This window comes from Pinus tabuliformis, chromosome 1_2, assembly GCF_031772625.1.
Source record: "Pinus tabuliformis cultivar Carrire ecotype Pingquan chromosome 1_2, CPIR1, whole genome shotgun sequence".
Lineage (NCBI taxonomy): Eukaryota > Viridiplantae > Streptophyta > Pinopsida > Pinales > Pinaceae > Pinus > Pinus tabuliformis.
Genome location: NC_142298.1, coordinates 361717272 through 361739968, shown reverse-complemented (window position 1 = coordinate 361739968; position 22697 = coordinate 361717272). Strand labels below are relative to the sequence as shown.

Below are 22697 nucleotides of genomic sequence, written 5' to 3'. Positions count from 1 at the left end.
CCTCAACAACTTTAGTCTCTTTAACCTTCTCATCTTTCTTTACTTTGGCACTGCTGGAAGGCCTTTCTGCTTCTTGAGGCACCAGTGGAGGAATTTGAGGACCATTGAAGATGTCATTGGAAATAAATGTATCCCAGGAGATGTTGAGGAGGTTGAGATGATGTAGTACAATCATCTTAATCAGGGAATAGTGATAGATACTACTCATCTGTTGGGGGTAAGGCTTTTTCTGTACAATGTAGGCCATCTTCTCAATGTTCTTGAATAAGAAATATGGGATGTTCAACATTTTCACTCTTGTGAAATGCATAAGAAGCCTAATGTGATAGGTGTACAATCTAGAAAATCTGCCCTCACATGTAAAATACTTCATAATGATCCTCATCATAGGGGCAAACTTGTCTTCAAGGAACCTGAAAGGAAAGGTCCTCTTCTTTTCATTTCTGTACCTGGATTTGATGTATGGCTCATAGTAGTGCTCATCCAAATCTTGTGCCTTATACCATTTTTACCCCACATTTGGAATCCTTGTGGCATCAACAATGATGGAGGATGAAACTATAAATGTCACCCCGACAAGAGTTACCTTGTTATCACGAAGATTGGCTACAAAAAGCCTGGTCAGCTCAGGATGATGTTGAACTCTTTCCACCTGCTCACAAAACTCATAACACCCTAGATGCCTGAAACAAGAGGCAATCATATGAGAAGCCTATAACTCTCTGATGTTTGATGGTTCCTCTCTGATGATTCTGCCTCCCTTATGTGGTTTTCTTTGATGCTGAGGTTCATCTCCCATGCTTTCACTGCCACTGTTTTCCTCCTCCTCATAATCTCTATCCTCTTTGTCCATGTTTGTTGAATTTTGAAGCTTTGTAACCCTAGAGAAGGTAATCAAGGAGTGAGTTATGGTGAATAGGGATAGGGGAAGGGGAGATGAGCTTATGCAATGTAGGATGGAATATATATGATATGAGAGTGAGAAGGAGGGTATTTTTTCTTTGGTAGGGACTGTTTAGTAAATAGGGTTTTAGGATTTTGTTTTGGGGATTAGGGTATAAGGGATAAGTGGAGGGATTTGTATGAGGGAATTAGGATAGGTGGAGGGATTTGTTTGAGGGAATTAGGGTATAAGGGATAGGTGGAGGGATTTATAGGAAATCTAGGGTTTGAAATTTGAAATAGCAAACTAACTTCAAAATGATGAACTTAATGCCGGGAGGATAGCTCAAGGATTGAACTTACTTGTTTAGAAGTCCTAGATGGCAAAAAACATGATTTGGATGGTTGAGATGATGTTTTGGTGCTTGCTGGTCCTATGCGCAGCGCCTTGTACAGGTGCACAGCGCTCCGGGTCTGTGCACAATGCTCTGGTTCTATGCGCAATGTCGTGCAAAATTTCACTGGAAAAATTGCCCTATGTGCAGCGCTTCGACCTCTGTGTGCAGTGCTCCGTCTCCTATGCACAGCGCCTCCTGCTTTATGCGCAACGCCTCCATTTTTCCTTAGCCACCAATTGGCCTCAATTCCCCTCTCTCCTTCAATGCTCTTCTTTCTCTTTGTCAAATGAAAGTGATGAATTTGGAAAAGGAATTTGACATCTTATATAGAGGTTGATTTTGATTTTTCTTTAGAAAAACCCACTTTCTAATGTTTTGGAACTTTTTCTTTGTCTTCAAATCTTTGTTTAATGATTTTCCTTCTTTGTCTCTTTTCAGGTGGATGGATGCTTTGATTGACTTGATTTCTTCAATGGTTTCATTTTCTTGCAGCAAGGAGAAATGCTTGAGGCAACTGGGAACACTTATTACATGAAATGACTTAACTTACATCAAGAAATATAAATCAACTAAAATACTCTGTTTTCATCTCAAAAACATGTTTTTTGAGATGAAAATTACATTTGTTAAATAATATCTTTGTACAATAATCATGACTTATTAACAATCACTCTTTGTTTATTGGTAATCCTTATACCTTTGCTGCCCTTTATTTACACTTGAAACCATGCTTTTGACCTTGGAAATGAACCCTAAGACCTAATGAAAAGATGATTGCCTTGACACTAAAAATGACATATTTGAAACCATAAATGAATACAACATGGAGATGGGTCAGCAAATATACCTTATGAGGGAAAATTTGATTTTCTGAGAAGGAGACAACCATCAGAGGATCATTTTGACATGACCTAATGGAATGATCCAAAAATTTAGTATGAGACACCTGAAATGAAAATGCAAAGAGCAGATTTGATCCCTGATGGAAGTATGCAGATACTGACACTAACAGGAGGTAGAGGATTTTGTTGCTTTGAGCATGAAAGAAGAGATGGTGCAGAGCTGAGACATTGTTGAGTTGCGGCATAGGTGATTGGGTCACTTGCATCATGGGGCGTTGAAAATCATGCAATAGATCTCTACTGGTCTTCCCAAAGTTACGCTAGAGCAACTTGATACATGCAAGGGGTGTACTTTTGGAAAATACACCAAGGATTCCTTTCACAATAGAGACAGTCGAGCAAAGGTGATTCTAGAGCGAGTCCATTCAGATGTGTGTGGAAAATTCTCAACAACATCCATGGCCAAACATAGGTATTATGTTATATTTGTTGACAACTTTTCTCGTAAATGTTGGATATTTTTCATGCAGAAGAAGGATCAAACTTTCACAAAGTTTTGTGAATTTAAAGAATTGGTCGAGAAAGAGTCTGGAAAGAATATTAAAGCTATGAGGAGTGATAACATTGGTGAGTATGTCTCAAATGAGTTTAAGAACTTCTGTGCAGCAGAAGGGATTAAATGAGAGTTGATGACACCCCATAACCCACAACAAAATGGGGTGGCCGAAAGGAAGAACATAAGCATTGTAGGGGCAGCACGAGCGATGTTGCATGATCATGGCCTACCACTACACTTGTGGGTTGAGGCCTACAACATAACTTCTTATTTTTAGAACAAAATCCCACATCAGATACTTGGGATGAATACCAGAGGAGGCTTTCTCCAGTGAAAGGCCATATGTTGGTCACTTCAGGATTTTTGGGTCATTGGTATATTTCCATGTGACCAAAGATACACAGAAGAAGCTTGAGCCAACAACAAATTTGGGGATATCTGTGGGGAACACTGATACAACTCAGAACTATCGGGGGTACTGGCTGACCAACAGGATGATAGTGGTTCATAGGGATGCCAAATTTGATGAGGAGAAGGCCATGCGAGTTTCCCTTGAGAGGGAGATTTATCTACATGTGGTTGAGGAGCCTCAGATTGATATGGAGCAACCACATGTAGAGGATCCGGGAGTGAAAACATCCACTCAGGAATAGTCTTCCAGAGAGGGGAGAAAGCACACTAGAGAGGATGATAGGTTATTGCATGATGCATGGGAGAATGTGGGAGCACCCACATCTCAGTGTAGGCAGAGGAGGTCACATGAGAGGTACACTGGATAAATGGATCTTATGAGCGGATGCGTTGAGACAAATCCATCTTCCTTTGAGGAGGTAGTGCAAAAACCGGTTTGGGTTGATGCCATGGTGGAGTAGGACTCCATAGTTCGTAACAATGTTTGGGATGTGGTTATGAGACCGAGGGAAAAGTCAATGATGAGCTCCCGATGGTTTTAAAAGGTAAATCAAGCTTCATATGCTAGTGTGGAGAAGCATAAGCCTAGGTTTGTGGGCCGTGGCTTTTCACATGTAGAGGGAATTGACTATGATGAGACCTTTGCTCCTGTTTCAAGGTACTCTAGTGGGATGGTTGCAGGTGTTAAGGATAATCGTTCAAAACTAGAAACTATTCCTTCAAGTTCGGGTGGAACTTCTTCTCAGGGTTCCTTTGGAGTATCAGTCATCAACCTCCAATTTAAGTTATTTTGCTAAAATAACAGACTCATTAAATTTATCTAGTATATGGAAAAACTTCTAATTTTCCAACCAAAAGGAATTAAAACCCCAATTCATAACCTTATCATGTCCGAAATTTAAATTAACTCACCTACATCTTCCGACGCGACCACCGTCAGATCTGACCCGTCTAATCGAATGGCTATCGCGTCACCCGCTCGCCAACTAGCTTGGCCGATCTCCACAGTCGATCAATCCTGCTTGATCCAACGACTATCGTGTAATCTCGCGTGAAATCTTACACGATGCATAACAAGTTGAGAGAACACGAGAAAAGTGCTTTTCCCGTGCTATGTGTCAACCTCTCAGGTTAATCGCGTGAATTTGCAAAATACCATTTACCACTTTGAGACCGCGCGAGATACTTCTTACACCTACGAAGACCACTCTTCTATTCTGATTAACATCTGCGCTTGTTGGCACACGATGACCATTAGATCTATTGGATCTGTCAATTGGATGATTCAGATCTTCTCCTGGGTTTCTCACGAATTTGTCAGGGTTTCCTCGTTCCACCAAGACTAGCACTTCCGCCAAGTTTAGTCTGTCTCTAAATTATATTCTGTGATTTCGAATACATCCAGGTTATTTCAATGCATAGTGAGTGAAGATTTAGATGCGACAACACAAGATTATATAAAATCTAATTCTAAAGGGTTCAAACTGGAAATCAACAAAACTCAGAATTATTTCGAAGGAAATTAAGACCTCTAGGATTTGACCATTCATTCATAGTATTCATGAGATACAGAGAGATTCCAAATTTTACATTCCAACCCTCCTCAGCCAAAATCCAGCCAAAATCCCCTTCTACTAATTCAAAACTTACATAAATACCTGTACAAACAACAATCAGATCCTAAATCAATGAATCGAATCTACCTAATCCTAGATAATATCTAATTTGCATGATATTCTCCTCAAGAATCTCAACTAAGCCTACATACTTGAACTAATTACAAGATAATTCAAATCCCTGAATTCTAGCTCAAATCCTATCTAGAAAGCTTTGTAAAGTGACAGCTAAAGGATCCCACTCCTTTGCTTGTAAACTTTTTTTTTATTTTTGGAATAAAATTCGAAGTCGTTTTCTTCAAGCTTCATGCTCCTGCATCAGACTCCTGAGGACAAAATTCTTCATGGGCTCATGTCCATGAGATCTTCTACAGAACTGCCCAACTTCTGTAGCATGGCATCTGTCATCCAGGTAGCATCAGCAATTGGTTGATCCTTCCACTTGATCAAATATTGAAAATACTCCTATCCTCTTGTCTTTTTAAACAATCTCTTATCTAAAATATTTTCTGGATGCAATGCCTTTGCTGTAGGTAACTGTTGTACCCAATCAACCTCTTGTTCTTCTTTATGTTCTGTTGTGTCATCTGCATTTCTTTTTTCATACCTGTACAAATTAGCAACATTGAAAATTGGACATATTCCAATGTCAAAGGGTAATTCGATCTCATATGCATTTGTAGAAAATTTCCTCAAGACTCTGCATGGTCCAATTTTCTTAAATTTTAACTTGTTATACTCCCTTTTTGGAAATATTTCCTTCCTTAGGTGTGCTAAAACCAAATCTCCAACCTCAAAATTAACTTCTCTCTTCTTCAAATCTGCTCTGCTCTTGTACTTTATGTTGCTATCCTGTAACTGTTGTTTTACCTGTTCATGTATTGCTTGAATCTTTGAAGCAAAATCTTGTCCTTTAGCACTTCTCATTTTAGATTTTCCCAAGTATCTTAATTTAGACACTCCTCTTGGGTGCATTCCATAAACTATATGGAATGGACTCTGCCCTATACTCCTGTTAGGAGAATCATTATAATCATATTCAGTCTGTGCCAAAATTTGATCCCACTGTTTTGGATGTTCACCTGCAAGACTTCTCAGAAGATTACCCAATCTTCTGTTTACAACTTTAGTCTGTCCATCAGTTTGAGGATGATAAGCTGAACTGAAACGCAGTTTAGTACCAAGTTTCTTCCACAAGGTCCTCCAGAAATGACCAAAAAATCTTGTGTCCCTTTTTGAAACAATGCTCTTAGGTAACCCATGCAACCTTACAATCTCCTTAAAAAATAGATTAGCAATGTGACTAGCATCACTGGTTTTATAACATGGAATAAAATGTGCCATTTTAGAAAATTTGTCAACCAAAACATAAATTGAATCATTTTATCTTTGAGCTTTTGGTAAACCCAAAACAAAATCCATACTTACCATAGCCTAAGGTCTATCTGGAATAGGTAATGGAACATACAAACCTGTGTTTTGGCTCCTTCCCTTTGCATACTGACAGCCTTTACATTTTTTTACATACTTCTTCCACTTCTAATCTCATTTTTGGCCGTAAATAAAACCGATTCAACTACTCATAAGTATTATTTGCACCAAAATTTCCTCCAAGTCCACCACTATGTTTCTCCTTGATTAAATTTTCCCTCATAGAGAAATTTGGTATGCAGAACTGATTTCTTTTAAACAACAATCCTTCTTGCAAGAAAAAATCCAGCCACTTTCTTCTGTCTAACAAAACAAGATTTTTACAAGCTTCAAATGCTTCTTTAAAATCTAAATCTTCCTCATATAATTCCTTAAAAAAATCAAAACCCAACACTTGAATTTGACTTTCTTGAACTAAGATACTTTTTCTGCTTAAGGCATTTGTTACTTTGTTTGATTGGCCATTTATATGTTTTAATACAAAATTAAAAATTTGAAGATATTCTACCCATTTTGCATGTTTTTGACTAAGCTTTGGCTGTTGCATAATGTACAATGCATGATTTTCTGAATAAAGTATAATGTCCTTAGACATCAAGTAATATCTCCACTTTTTCAATGACTGCACAATTGCATAAAATTCCTTATCATAAGAAGAATATTTCTTCTTTGATTCATTCAATTTTTCCCTGAAATAAGCTACAGGTCTGTCCTCCTGACTTAAAACAATGCCAATAGCTTCTCCACTAGCATCACATTTCACTTGAAAAGGCTTATTAAAATCAGGCAAAATTAAAATAGGTTTTTCAGTGATCTTTCTTTTCAACAACTGGAAGTTCTTTTCTGCATCAAAAACCCATTTAAATGGATGTTTATCCTTCTTTATAGTGTCAATAATAGAAGCATTGATCTTACTAAAATTCCTTATGAATTTTCTATAAAAACTAGCAAGACCTTGAAAACTTCTTACCTCAAAAACACTTTTTGGTGAAGGACACTATATGATTGCCTTTATCTTCTTTGGATCCAACTTTAACTCATCAGCAGAAACAACAAAGCCCAAATATCTCAACTCTTCCTCCATGAATGAACATTTATTTAAATTTAGCAGTAACTTTTCTTGTTGCAACTTTTGTAAGACATAATTCAGATGTCTCATATGTTCCTCTTTAGATCCGCTGTAAACTAATATATCATCCAGATATACTATTACAAATTTACCAATAAATTCTTTCATCACTTCATACATAAGCCTCATAAATGTACTAGGAGCATTTGATAACCCAAAAGGCATTACCATCCATTCATACAGTCCTTCATTTGTTTTAAAAGAAGTTTTCCTTTCATCTCCTTCTCTAATCCTTATTTGATGATAACCACTTTTTAAATCCAGCTTTGTAAAATATCTTGTTCCACTTAAACAATCCATCAAAGCTTAAATTCTAGGTAAAGGAAATATGTACCTGATTGCTATTTTGTTGATTTCTCTTGAACCAATGCACATTCTCTAGCCTCCATATTTCTTTGGATTCAACACTGTTGGCACTGCACAAGGACTCAAACTCTCTCTAATCAGTCCTTTATCTAACAATTCCTGAACCTATTTTCTGATTTCTTCATTTTCTGTGGGAGTCATCCTGTAAGATGCTTTATTTGGAAGATTTGCCCCTGGAATTAAATATATATGATGGCTAATTTTTCTAATGGGTGGTAACTCATTAGGCAAATCATCTACAATGATATCACACTAATTTTCCAGCATCTCCTGAATTTCAATTGGCAAATCAAAAATTTTAGTGGAAGTAATTATTACCTTGGGTTTGCAAATCAATGAAAAATTTACCTCATCATCTTCAATCTGCTGCAAGTGTTCTTTTCCACTCATCAATAGAGTCTTTGGATCAGATTTTCTTGATGATCATCTTCTTCCATAGGCAACAATGTATGATTAACACCATCTTTACCAAATTTGTATGTGTTCTTTTTCCCATCATGCATAACTCCTCTGTCATACTGCCAAGGTCTTCCCAGCAATATGTGACACACATCCATAGGCATCACATCACACAAAATTTTGTCTTTGTATCTGCCCAACTACAACTCCACTTCACACTGTTCATTCACTAACAACTGATGTCCTTTTTGAAGCCATGACACCTTGTAAGGTGTTGGATGTTTCTTTGTCTTTAATTTCAACTTTTCCACCACTTCTGTAGAGACCAAATTATTGGTGCTGCCACTATCAATTATCATTTGACAACATTTTCCTTGAACCTTGCACACAGTCCTAAACAAAGTCTTTCTCTGCGCTGGTTCAACAACTTCCTTTGCTGGCTTTAACAAAACTTTGTTAACTACCAAATATTCCCCTTTCTCTGGTACATTTTCTTCTTCTGGCACCTTTGCTGCTTCCTCTTTAGTCTGAGCAACAATTACATTTCTCTGATTTGTTCCTGCATTTTCTGGGCACTCATAGGCTCTGTGTCCCAGCTTGTTACATCTATAACATCTGATTTCTCTTCCTCTGCCTCTGCCTCCTCTTCCTCTGGAAAAAATCCTTCTGCCACTTGCATCACCTTTTGTGGGTGTATGCTGATTCGAGATGCTGCTAGCTCCATCTCTAGGTGCTGTAGGTCTTCCTCTACCACCTTGACTTCCTCTTCCTCAGAAAGTACCTCTACTTTTGGCATATTGCTTCCTCATGAGTTTTTCTTCAGCCTTCAATACCATCTGATAAGCCTCTTCTATTGTTTTAGGAAACATCACACTTATCTCATCTTGGATCTCCATTCTGAGACCATTTATATATCTTGCAACCTTCTCATCTGTATCTTGAATTTATCCAGCTCTTATGATCACTTTGTAAAATTCCTTTGTGTATTCTTTCACTGTCAAAGACCTTTGTCTAAGATTCTGCATCTGTGTAAATAATGAAAGTTGATAATCACTTGAAAAAAACTTACCTCTCAACTTTGCCACTATCCTATTCTAATTTTTAATTGGATGCTTACCAAGTCTCCTTCTTTCCGCCTGACTCCATCCCACCAAGGTGCTGCATGTCCTTTCAATTTTGTGACAACAAATTTCACTCTCTTTCCTTCTTCCATTTCTTCATAATCAAAAAATTTATCCATGTCATTAATCCAGTCTATCAACTCCTCAGGGTTTAAACCTCCTGTATAAACTGAAACCTTAAGTCTGGGTTGAGATGTGGATCCCAACGCTGATTTAAAGAATCTCATTTTAGGAGTAACTTCTGTAGGTTCCTCTTCTTTTGCAGCTTCAACTTCAAGCTCACTGACATCTCCAACACCTGCATCTCTTTGATTTCCCATTTCCACTGCTTCTAATCTAGCTTGCATCTGTTGCATAGCTTCCAACACTTTAGCATTTGCAACTAGTCTTCCTCTTATTTGACCACCACCACGTCTTCCTCCAACTCTGAAAGCCATGTTGGATTTATTTTTGTGATCTTTGAGATCCTTCTCAGTGTCAATAAGCTGCTCTGATACCACTAATGGTGGGCTAGTTGCAGGTGTTAAGGATAATCATTCAAAACTAGAAACTATTCCTTCAAGTTCGGGTGGAACTTCCTCTCGAGTTTCCTTTGGAGTATAAGTCATCAACCTCCAATTTAAGTTATTATGCTAAAATAGCAGAATTATTAAATTTACCCGGTATATGGCAAAAATTCAAATTTTCCATGGAACCAAAAGGAATTAAAACCCCAGTTCATAACCTTATCACGTCTGAAATTTAAATTAACTCACCTGCATCTTCCAACGCGATCACTGTTAGATCTGACCCGTCTAATCGAATGACTATCGCGTCACTCGCTCGCCAGCTAGTTTGGTCGATCTCCATCATCGATCAATCCTGCTTGATCCAATGACTATTGTGTAATCTCGAGTGAAATCTTCAAGGAAAATTTTAAGGATGGAAAATTTTCTTGAAGTTTAAAACATTGGCGAATCTCACTGATCCCTAATATGCAAATTATAAATGTTTATTGATATATTTGTAAAATTATTCAAATTTATAATTATTTTATATATAGTTTCTATATAATGTTGGCGATTTTTAAGGTAAAATAATTTTATATTCTAAAATTTGGGCGAATCGTCTTTTATAAAATTGGAAATTGGCGAATCTTTTTTGTGGCAAAATCATGGAAAATTAGCCCACTGGGCGAACATTAGCCCCTAAAATTTTCCATGGAAATCTTACACGATGCATAACAAGTCGAGAGCACGCAAGAAAAGTGGTTTTCCTGTGCTACGTGTCAACCCCTCAGGTTAATCGTGTGAATTTGCAAAATACCATTTACCACTTTGAGACCGTGCGAGATACTGCTTACACCTACGAAGACCGCTCTTCTATTCTGATTAACATTTGCACTTGTTGGCACGTGATGACCATTAGATCCATTGGATCTGTCAATCAGACGATTCAGATCTTCTCTTGGTTTTCTCATGAATTTATTAGGGCTTCCTCGTTCCGCCAAGACTAGCACTTCCTCCAAGTTTAGTCTGTCTCTAAATTATATTGTGTGATTTCGAATACATATAGGTTATTTAAATGCACAGTGAGTGAAGATTTAAATGTGACAACACAAGATTATATAAAATCTGATTCTAAAGTGTTCAAACTGGAAATCAACAAAACTCAGAATTATTTCAAAGGAAATTAAGACCTCTAGGATTTTACCATTCATTCACAGTATTCACGAGATACAGAGAGATTCCAAATTTTACATTCCAATCCTCCTCACCCAAAATCCAGCCAAAATCCCCTTCTACTAATTCAAAACTTACATAAATACCTATACATACAACAATCAGATCCTAAATCAATGGATCGAATCTGCCTAATCCTAGATAATATATAATCTGCATGATATTCTCCTCAATAATCTCAACTAAGCCTACATATTTGAATTAATTACAAGATAATTCAAATCCCCGAATTCTAGATCAAATCCTATCTAGAAAGCTTTGTAAAGTGATAGCTAAAGGATCCCACTCCTTTGCTTGTAAACTTCTTTTGTATTTTTGGAATAAAATTCGAAGCCTTTGTCTTCAAACCTCATGCTCCTGCATATTACTCATCGATCATATCTATATTGGAACTATTAGCGCAGATGGGTTGGAAGATACATCAGATGGATGTAAAGACAACCTTCCTTAATGGCATGATTGAGGAAGAGGTGTACATAGAGCAACCTGAAGGTTTTTAGACCTTTGACCGTGAGTCGCATGTGTGTCGGATCAAGAGAGTGTTATGTGGGCTAAAGCAAGCACCTCGTGCTTGGTATACCAAGATTGATAACTACTTCACCGGGTTGGGCTTCACCAAGAGTGAAGCAGATGCAAACCTATACCACATAGTGATGGAAGGTAAATTGTGTTAGTTTAATATTAGCCCTTTGATTAAATGTGATTAAAACTAACTTTCAATTATTTATATATATATATTTTGAATATAATATTAAATATTTAATATTAGCCCCCTTGAGTAAATACTATTATAACTAACTTATAATTATTTAACTATATATTTAATTATATGACTTTAATATAATATTGATTATTTATTAAACTTTTTTATATTAATATTTCCCCCTTTTAATTCATATTAATTAAATTCATTACATTTTTATATATTAAACTAACTTACAATTAACTAACTATATATTTAATTATATAACTTTAAAGTCCTTTCGGTATTTAATTGATTCCTATTGATTAAACATATACATATAATAATAGATATATAACTGACTTACTAACTATTTAACTTATTTTATTTACCTGTCCCTATCCCTTGGTCCAGTCCAATTAGTTGTTTCCTTGTCAAATATAGCAGTTAGCAGGTTTATGTACCTAGTCCAATATAACCGTTGCCTGGTCAAATATAGCTGTTGGATGATCTGTTCTATATATTTAACATGTAGCCAGGATCTGGTCTTCAACTTGTTCTAACAATGAACCACACTCATTGGTTTGAAACGCACCAACAAATGTATTCTAATGTGATTTACGCCAAAAAATCTTCTCAAAAAACTTGATATGGATCACAGAAGCCTTAATTCAACCATTGTGATATATGTCGATGATTTGATTTTGACAGGTGATGATCAACTGATGAAGTCTTGCAAGGAGGATCTTGTAAGAGAGTTTGAGATGAAGGACATGGGGCTCATGCATTACTTTCTGGGCATGTAATTATGGTAGGGTGATGGGGAACTGTTTGTGTCTCAGGGCAAGTATGCGAACGAGATCCTCAGGAGGTTCCGCATGGAGAGCAACAAATCCATGGAGACTCCTCTAGCAGGTAACTAGAGGAAGGAGGATGCTACTTCAGGGGAAGTAGTGGAAGCTACTATTTACAAGCAACTTGTGGGTTCACTAATGTAATTGGTGAACATATGATCAGATATGTGCTATGTAGTTAACCAAGTTAGTCAAGAGATGGTTAGGCCTACCAAGTTGTATTGGAAGGTGACAAAGAATGTGTTGAGATACCTCAGAGGCACTACTCAGTATGGATTGAGGTATAAACAGATAGAGGTAGTGAAAATTCAAGGTTTCACCGATGCAGGTTGGGTAGGGAGTCCATATGACAAGAAGAGCACACCAGGAGGGATCTTCAGTATTGGGTCAACAATAGTTTCTTGGAACAATAGGAAACAAAGATCAGTTGCACTTAGTTCGACAGAGGCAGAGTGCATGGCTATAAGTCAGGCAACATGTGAGGCCATCTAGATCAGGAATATTCTTGTTGGTTTGTTTGGTTAGTGGATGGATCCAACTGTGATTTACTGTGATAATCAGAGTCGTACCAAAATATCTGAAAATCCAGTTTTTTATGATTGGTCCAAGCATATAGATATTCGATATCAACATCTTCGATATTTTGTATTGAGGCAGATTATGTTGTTGGAGTACATTCTCACAGAGGAGAAAGATGATGAGTTTTTGACAAAGGCATTGTCAAGATGTAAATTTGAGTTTCATAGAGACAGGATTGAGGTAGCTGATAATCCCTTTCTTGTTGAGAGGGAGTGTTGAGAAATGGAAACAAGAAATTCCAGTTTAATTTGTCCTTGAATTAAACTGTGAATTATAATTAAATTCTATTCTCATATCAACTTGTAAATAGTTAACTAAGTTTAATTAACTTAATTAGATTAGGAATTTCAAGTTGGAAGTCTTTCTGTAGGTTGGAATATGTTATTCCTAAATTTTAGGGGTCCAAGATAGAGTTTATTTGAGTTGTAATCAGATAACTCAGTTTGACTAAGTTATAGACAATTAAACTAGTTCTAACTATTGGTGGAACTAGTAGAGGTCTAGTAGTGAGTTGGTGCACTGGTGCATCCTCAGTGCTACTCCAAATAACTGGAGATTCACTCAAGAGAAACTCATGCATGTCAGTTCAAAAGGAGACCCAGTTGAGATTAGAGTGCAAAGATAGTGTACTATCAGTGGTATGATGATCCGAGTTGTACAGGTCATGCATGCAATCAGAGAAGGACCTAGTTTTGGATTGCACAATTATGGAGGAAGGATTTCCTAATTAAATATGGGTTGATCCTCACAGGAATTGCACAAGGAAATAGGGGCTTGGCAGGTAGAAAAATTGGCTAAGTGTTGGCCAGAGCGGGCTTGTGAGGTAGAGGGTTGATCATACTTGTGCAAGAATTTTTCTAGTGAGAACAAGTTTTGTATTTTCACTCGGATTTCTGATTAATGCAATATAGATATGTTGTATCTGCTAAAACACCACCCAAATTTTTGGGCATATTCAAAATTTTGGGTACCCCACCACTCACCCCAAGATACTAGGGTTTCGATAAGGCCTCCAATCAGTTACTCTCCCCGCGACCTTGGCTATCTAGCCCCTTTAGTGCACCCACTCATGTTTCATGCATTGCATCCGCACATCATGTTTTATCTCAGAAATATGCCTTAGGATCACATTAGGGTTTTGAAGGTTAATCGATTCATTGATGATTTAAGAGTCTCTCATGATTTTGAAGCTCATCTTCATATGATATGCATCACGATCAGTAGATGTCCTATATTTGAACAAGCATGCGTTCAAGTTGGCTTCCCTTACGATCGAAAATATTAGGGTCTGGGAGAAACCCTAGGTTGTCAAAAAAGTGATCCCACTCTTGTTTTAACCTAATTCACATCCCTCTGAGAGTGAATTCCCAATGACATTGTTTAGCATCATGGGAGAAATTATTGCATGTCATATGAACCTAGGTTCATGATTGGTTCCTCATCCCAGAGTGTGCATTGGGCTTTATAACAAGGCTCTCGTTCCCATGTATATTCAAAGCCCTACAACGTGGTAATGAATATTCTAACTGTCATAAATGGTTCAAGGAACTCGATCTATGAGTGCATCATCCCCTTGGGCATTATGTAATATCAAAATCAACTACAATTTATAGATCCATGAAAGTACCTGAATGTTGAGTTGGCCTCCAAACTTAAGAATGCTTTTATCAACCAATACAATTTATAACATCTTAGTTTGGATCATTTATTGTTTACGTTCCCCAAATGAATTATTTTATTTACTCATTTGTTTTCACACAAAAATATCAGTGTTGTAGGCTAACTTATTTTCATCCCGTCTTCTTTTCAGGAAGTCAGTTGAAGATTCCATGGAGATACAGTGAACTATGCTACAGTTGCATAAGTAGTCCCTTGACATGACACTGCTAAGATGTTCTGATACCAGAGAGCACACACCTTCAGAAGGATTACAAATGTCACACCTGCAAGATGTTCTACGACCATACATGCTTTTATGTCATCAACTAGTTCCACAGACCCTTCATCTAATCCAACTGCTGCAAAGTCTTATAATGCTAGACAAATTCAGGTTTTGGGAGGTCTAGAACCAGTACGAAAGTGGCCAGGGATGTACATTGGAAGCACTAGATCTCGTGGTCTCCATCATTTGGTTTATGAAGTTTTGGATAATGCCATAGATGAGGCCCAAGCTGGGTTTGCAACATGCATAGATGTTATTCTCTTCCTTGATGGCTCTATTAGAATCACAGATAATGGTCAAGGGATTCCCATAGATTTACATCATGTTACACAAAAGTCTTCTTTAGAGACTATTTTGATGGTGTTTCATGCTAGAGGCAATTTCGGTGGGGAAAGTAGTGGCTATAATGTTTCTGGAGGATTGCATGGCATTGGTGTTTCTATAGTGGATGCTTTGTATGAAAAATTGAAAGTAATAGTTTGGTGTGATGGAAAGGAATGGGATCACACCTTTGTGCGTGGAAAGCGAGTGACTAAACTCACCTCTCATGACATTTCAGATGAATCCAAATTTCGTCAGGGAACATGTGTAAGGTTTTGGCCAGATCAAGAAGTCTTCACAACCATGACAAATTTTGACTATAACACAGTAGCTGGATGTGTTAGAGAGCTTTCGTTTCTAAACCCACAGGTAAACATAACCTTGATGAAGAAGAATTTGGATGCAACAAATATAACCTATAACGAATATCACTATGCGGGAGGCTTAGTTGAATACATTTGTTGGCTAAATTGTGACAATGCACCTATTTGTGAACCGATCTCCTTTAAGATAAAAGGATATGGAGTCATTGTTGACTTAGCCCTTCAGTGGTGCTCTGATGCATATACAAACACCTTGTTGGGATATGCAAACAATATCCAAACAAGTGATCGAGGTTCTCATATGGATGGTGTGAAATCTGCATTGACCAGTACAATGAATAACCTTGGAAGGAAGTCAAATATTATCAAGGAGGAGGATGAGAACCTCAGTGGTGAACATGTGAGGGAAGGGTTGACATGTGTAGTTTCAGTTAAAGTTTCAAGACCAGAGTTTGAGGGGCAAACAAAGACAAGGTTAGGAAATCCAGAGGTGAGGAGGATTGTGAACCAATCTGTTCAGGGATATCTTACAGAGTATTTAGAATGTAATCCTCAAGTTCTAGAATCCATTCTCTGCAAGGCTTTAGTTGCGTACAAGGTATCCATGACAGGAAAAGGGGCGAGAGAATTGGTAAAGAGAAAAAGCATTTTAAGGTCCTCTGCAATTCCTAGAAAGTTGGGTGACTTCTCTGCTTCAGATCCTCATGAATTTGAGATTTTTTTTATTGTTGAAGGAGACTCCGTAGGTGGTAGTGCAAAACAAGGGTGAGATAGGTGATTTCAGGCTATCTCACTTATGCATGGTAAGATATGGAACATTGAATGTAAATATGAAGCAGCTATGTATAAAAATGAAGAAATTCAAGATCTTATCATTGGGTTAGGACTTGGGGTGAAGGGTGAGGATTTCAAGAAAATGCTTTACGATATCATAAGATCATCATACTTACAGATGTTGATGTAGATAGTGCTCATATTCACACTCTTCTATTAACATTCTTTTTCAGATATTAGTAAACTCTTTTTTAGGAAGGTTCCATATATGTAGGATTTCCACCACTATACAAGGTTGAGAGGGGTATGAAAGCTCATTACTGCTTCGATGATGATGATTTAAAGGAATTAAAAAATAATTTTCCTTCAAATGCATCATACAACGTTCAACGTTTCAAAGGATTAGGAGAGATGATGCCTTTACAATTTTGGGATACAACCTTGGATCGAGCAACAAGGAAGCTGAAACAACTAACAGTGGAAGATGTTGCAGAAGCAAATGAGGTTCTCTCTTTATTAATGGGAAATCGGGTGGAACCACGAAAGGAACTTATTGAGAAATTTTCATCTAAAATCAACATGTTGAACCTTGATATTTAATAGAATTCCCAAGCAGAGATGATCTTGCGAAGTATATTCTCAACCATGTTGTGGCTATGCAAAGTCAAGGTCTTAGAATCCATGTGTGTTGTTGATTTTTATGTAAAATTCAAATGTGAGAGTATATTTTTCTGGTGATATTTCTTTTGTGTTTGTATTATCACGTAGTAAGTTCAAAGGGTATAATTAAAGGAATTTTTTTGGGAAGTGAGGGGCAAGCATACTGTATTCCAGCAGTAAATGATAAACTTCGTAAGAGTTTGCAAATGTATGGATATCATTTGTGGCAAGCCTTCTGAAAGTACCATAACAAGTGTGGAGCTACCAACCCCAAAGTTCCAACGGGTCGCATTATTTTTGGAAAGCCTGTAAGTCGTGAAGTCGCATCTTAAGAGTCTTAGCTGGAAGTGTGACCAACTTCATTGTGACTAAGTGACCTCCAGGCTGTTGCACTTCTAGCCAAGTCGCTAGGTCACGTTCCAATGCCTCAGGAAATATTGTAGGTGGATGCGACCAACCCTTCCATATGCCTATGCGAGCTTCAGCGAGTTGCACTCCCACCTAGGTCGCACGATCACATTTTTATGCCTTAGGAGAGCATCCAATTAATGCGACTATGTGAAAATGTGACTATGCGACTTTTCGTAAGTCATGAACTACTTCACTGGTCGCTACTTTGGTGGAGTGGTCACTTGAAAATGTTCTTCTTCTCCGTGGTCGTACTACATTTCCAGATCGATCAAATTGTTTGGTTGATCAAGAAATTAATATAAATTCAAGGATCAAAACCTAGAGTGGCTCATGACATGAAAAATGGGATGCTCGCATTCCAATCATAGAGATGAAATAATTCACTACTGGCTAGTCAACTTGTACAGAACACTATGTCGAGGATGGGTGAAAGTTATTGTGTTTTCTACGAGTGGAGAATATATTGTAGTCTCTTTCAACCATGAGATTATGATTTTGAGAAAAGATGACAACTCCACAAAAGAATTTTAATCATTTGTGGATTTCCCTGAGTTCAAGGTTTCAATTTGGGTGGTTATTAGAATATCCTTAACTTGAATACCATTTATTTTCTCAAATCAAATGACTTCAAAGTGTCATTTACAAGTAGCAGGGAGACTTGTTGGAGTGTTCGTTTGGGAGGAAAAGGAAGCACATATATTCGATAGGTGTAGTATCATAGTTATTACATCACATTACAGTCAATCACTTGGACAGGAGGGAAACCCACCAACCGAAACTAAGGAGACAACATCCATTCATAATATCTTATGTTTGTTTCCACAAGGAGATTTCTATTCTAGTGGTGGCTGGGCATGTTAAGAGAGAAGTTAGGGTTTTGATTTTATATGATTAAACTCATGAAGAATGACATGGGATATGGGATACCATTGAAGGAATTATAGCACAAAGGAGAGGGCTACTCCTCTATGGATCTCTTAAAAGGAGCTATATTGGTGCATCCTCTTGAATTGAATATGTTTGAAACCACATTCATCACTAGTCTCATAGATGAGAACAAGCCCATGGATGAGAATATATATGAGAAGGTCCAAAAGGGCCCTCCAAGGCCACATGCATTGACAATGTTGGGGCACAACAATTGACCACACAGGGGTCTAGATTAATTATTTATTAACGTCATTCTTTCAAATAGATGGTTGTATTTCCATTATCACTCTTTGATTAAAATTATGTTTGATCAATGTTATTTGCCTGCAGGTGGAAGGAAGGGCACATAATGTTGGTCTACACAAAGGGATTAGGGTTTCTCATGGAGCTTGCATAACTAGGGTTTCCTTTAGCAAGACAGATGGGCCCTCCCAAGTTCCAAGAACCTTTTAGTAAACTCGAAGGCACGTCACTAGAAGATTAATGAATGTGAGTGAAGCACAATGGCAAGAAAACAAGTCAGTTTCAGGACCAAGCATTCACATCGTTGTGAGATATGGGCAACAAGAATTCTAGGGTTTCCAATAACCATCTACATCCCTCCCCCCTCTCTCTTTCATCATAATGTAAATATCACACACCATTATATTAGCTGCTATGTTGGGACTGATGTGGGCATGTAACAATCATTTTTGGCTCGATAAAGAAGTGGGAAGCTCAAGAGTCAAGAGGGTAGCCGAAAGGGCATGAGGGAACGTCAAGGGTCACGGTAAGTGAACAATCACCTGACCTTTATAAATGTGTCCTCATGCCTCTAGTCAAGGGAATTTATCAGTTGAGTTGAGGCCAAGTTAGATAGTTGATTTATGCTTGACAGCTAGAGCCACTCATCTCTTCGCAGCGAGTAAACTGGATTTGCAGTGGCGCTAGGGTTTTGGTATCGGGCAACGGTATGAACAACCCATGTTCCACTATTGGGTATTGACCAATTGCATGATATCTATTTGAAGTTGTGATGATATTAATAAGATGTTCTTTATCTTTGGCACTGATTCCCATGCTTACTCATGGTGGTTGTATTAGTTGTCTAGTACTTCATCGTATTTGTATGTGTGCTTTCATATACACAATATGTTATGGACTGATACATAGTGGTTGCATGTATGTTTTTCTTTCAAATTTGTGTTTACTTGTTCCTTTCCATGTCAGTGACCTATTGTGAACTACTTTGCAATTTCCTTTTGGAATGTTCCTATTTATTATGTCTGATGGGGTTTTAGCTCATTAATCCATATCATGGTATTTCTCTTCTTATTGTTGCTGAAACTTGTTTGTACCTCTTTCTGTAATTTGTCAATCTTGGGCTGATTTTGTTTCATTTCCTAAGAATTTCATTCTTGTCCCACTCTGACACCTTCTCATTTCATAACCAAGAGCAGAAGCATCCATGGTGGCAACCGAGCCCACATACCATATGGGGTTCCCATCCCAAATGGTGTGAGGTCTAATTGGGACTTTACACTGGGGAGACCCTTTAATTGTTGGCGAAACATTTCGAAACGTCGAAAAATTGGCGTTAGAAGGAGGGAAAGATGACAAGTTAAGCCCTTGGAGCCTGTAGTTTAGTCTCATATGTGTAAATGGCTTCGACCCAAATTTTTCTCCTGAGGTGTTTATAGGTTTGTCCATTTTTCAATTTTCAATCCCCAAGGAGCAACTCCATCACTTGTCTCAATTGAAATTTGATGGTGAGGATGGAACATCCATAATCGAGCACATTTCTGATTTCCTCGATTTTTGCGAATATTTTGAGATCGAAGATGAAGAGTTTTCTTGTGTGCTCTTCTCCCTCACCCTTGAAGGTCGCAACAAGCAATGATGCCACACGTTTCCAACGATGTCCATTCATTCATTCGAGCAACTCATCGGTAAGCTCCAACAAGCATTTCACAGGTATGATTTTCAAGATGTGTTAAAGAGGATAAATGAGCTTAGGATGAAACCTGAAGAATCTTAAGAGGGTTTTTCTTTCAAATTTGTACATCTTTGTTTTTTGTTTCCTGAAAGAGATGTGGACTGGGTATATTTGAAAATAAATTTTCAATGGTTGGTTCTCATTTCTTTACAACATTTTCAATTAGAAACAAATCTTGTTTTGCATGAGTATCATCATAATTTGTAGATTACAAAGTGTCCAAATTTTACCCCTAATATTGTTTTGCCTATCTCTCTAAATCTAGAATAACCTCAAGACCCTGAGGAAGAGATTACTGCTTGTGGGATTTCACATCCTCCTCTTAACTTGTTACATAATAAGATTTTGGCCGTAAATGGTTCAAACAATGAACAATACTTTTTGGGAAATTAATCTGATGGTCTCAGCTCTAAATCCCTCATAGAGTCTTTTGATCTTGAATCTAAAAATTATATAACATCTCTTCCTGCTGATTGAACCCAGATTGAGTCCATTCAGCATATGTCTCACTATATTCCTAGATGTCATTCACCTACCCATGATGGCCTTGATCTTGTCTCAGGTAAAATTGTCTGTCCTATTAAATCCATGGACCACATCATGCCTACAAATCCATCTCCCTAATTAGTGAACATAAATGGGAAGGATGTGACTCTGGGTCTAATTGGTGCCCCTTCATCTGACCCTGTGCATCCATTCTACCTTGATTTAGTCCATGGGTCTACTACACCGACGATTCCTTTAGATCATGCACATCTTTGTCTTGCTCGTGTTGATCGCAATCATGGACATGGGGGTGATGTTTCACAGTTAAGGGAGGCGGACCTTGAACCTCTTGTGCCTAATATTTTCAACCTGTAGTCTTTAACAAGTGAAGAAGAGGGCCTTACATCTTGCCCATCTCAAGCTGGTTCTCTCATTAATCCCTCTTCACTCTCAATCCAAGAACAACCTTATGTGTCAGATACCCAACTTGATCAAACTGGTGGTTTCAGTGATTCCCATTATATCAAAAATACATTCACTGACGCCTCTGGTGATTATCCTATGTATCCATCTTTTGGTCCTACGAAGCCACCATAATTTGATGGTCCACCTTTCAAATGTTTGGGGACTCATAAGGAAGTTTAGGCACTTCAACTTCCGCTAACGGTTATGTCAGATTCTCACGTTCCTGATGAGACCCCTAAACCAAGTCGAATTAGGGTTTCTGAAATTAGGATTTCTACAAACCACGCTCCTCTCAACATCATCTTGCCGGATGCAAGCTCGTCTTCTATATCCTCTATTCTAGTGATGTCTCTTTGAGAAAATCTTTCCATCACCTTTCAACTGATGTGCAACAACCTCTATACCCTAATTTGTTTGCTAAAGGGAGTGCTCTGGCCATTGTCTCAAATATTTTTTTATTGTTGCCAAGCCAGTAAAGTCTGTCAACATACACTATCAAATGATGTCTTACAATATCCTATATGGGAAGGTACTACCTAACCTCCCCTCTGCCTAAGACTCTTTCGGTTGATTCATTTCATTCTTGGGAATCTAAAGAATCTGATCTGTTGAGTTTCCAATCTATCAATATTCAGACATCAGATCTAATCAACAATATTTTCACTGATAGTTGTTCTGCCACAACTAGTGATAACCATATACATCCACCTACAAACCTGGAGAAGTTACCGATATTTGATGGCTTGTTGTTTGAAGGTTCAAAGATTTGTTAGGACGATGAGGCACTTCAGCTTCTATTGATGGTTATTTTAGGTCCTCACACCCTTGAAGAAGTTCATGAACAAATTCAAACTAGGGTTTATGAAATTAGGATTTCTGTGTTTGAATCCTTAGGGATCTTAGTTACACCCGATAGAAGCTCCTCTTTTAAGAGTCATCAAGTTGATCACCCTCTACATCATGATAGGGTTGCTGATCAGATTAATCTGGCGGATTCCTTTGCTAGCCGACATCATCTTGCCTTACTTGCATTGGATTTAGGGTTAAGCATGAACGGATGTATGTCATGGCTGAAGGACTATAAACTTCACACTTTTGATTCAGTTTACCAGGATTGGGTTTCAATTTGCCTTGGAAGGTCTTTTTTGTCACGTTTCCTTATAAGTGGAAGAGGTTTTCTTTATGTTGTGTATGCTTAATAGGTAAGAATTTTATTTTTTGCACAACTCTTTTCACAAATTCTAATTGCTATCATCTTTGTTTTTGCAGGCCAAGAACTGCCGCGGTGGCTACATTGGAAGTTTGATTTCACATGAACCAACCTCCTCTTTGGTTAAATTAGGATTTAGGGTTTAGACTAGTTAGGTTTCAGGTTTTTGTTATTCATTTTCTAATTAGAAGTTGCTTTATGGTTTAAATTTGT

The 22697-nt window shown here is 37.7% G+C and overlaps 1 pseudogene; it reads left to right on the top strand.

The window, feature by feature from the left end:
* LOC149205870 (DNA gyrase subunit B, chloroplastic/mitochondrial-like) overlaps positions 1–16947 on the top strand; it is a 72450-nt pseudogene extending 55503 nt beyond the window's left edge.
* The last annotated feature ends 5750 nt before the right edge of the window (positions 16948–22697 follow it).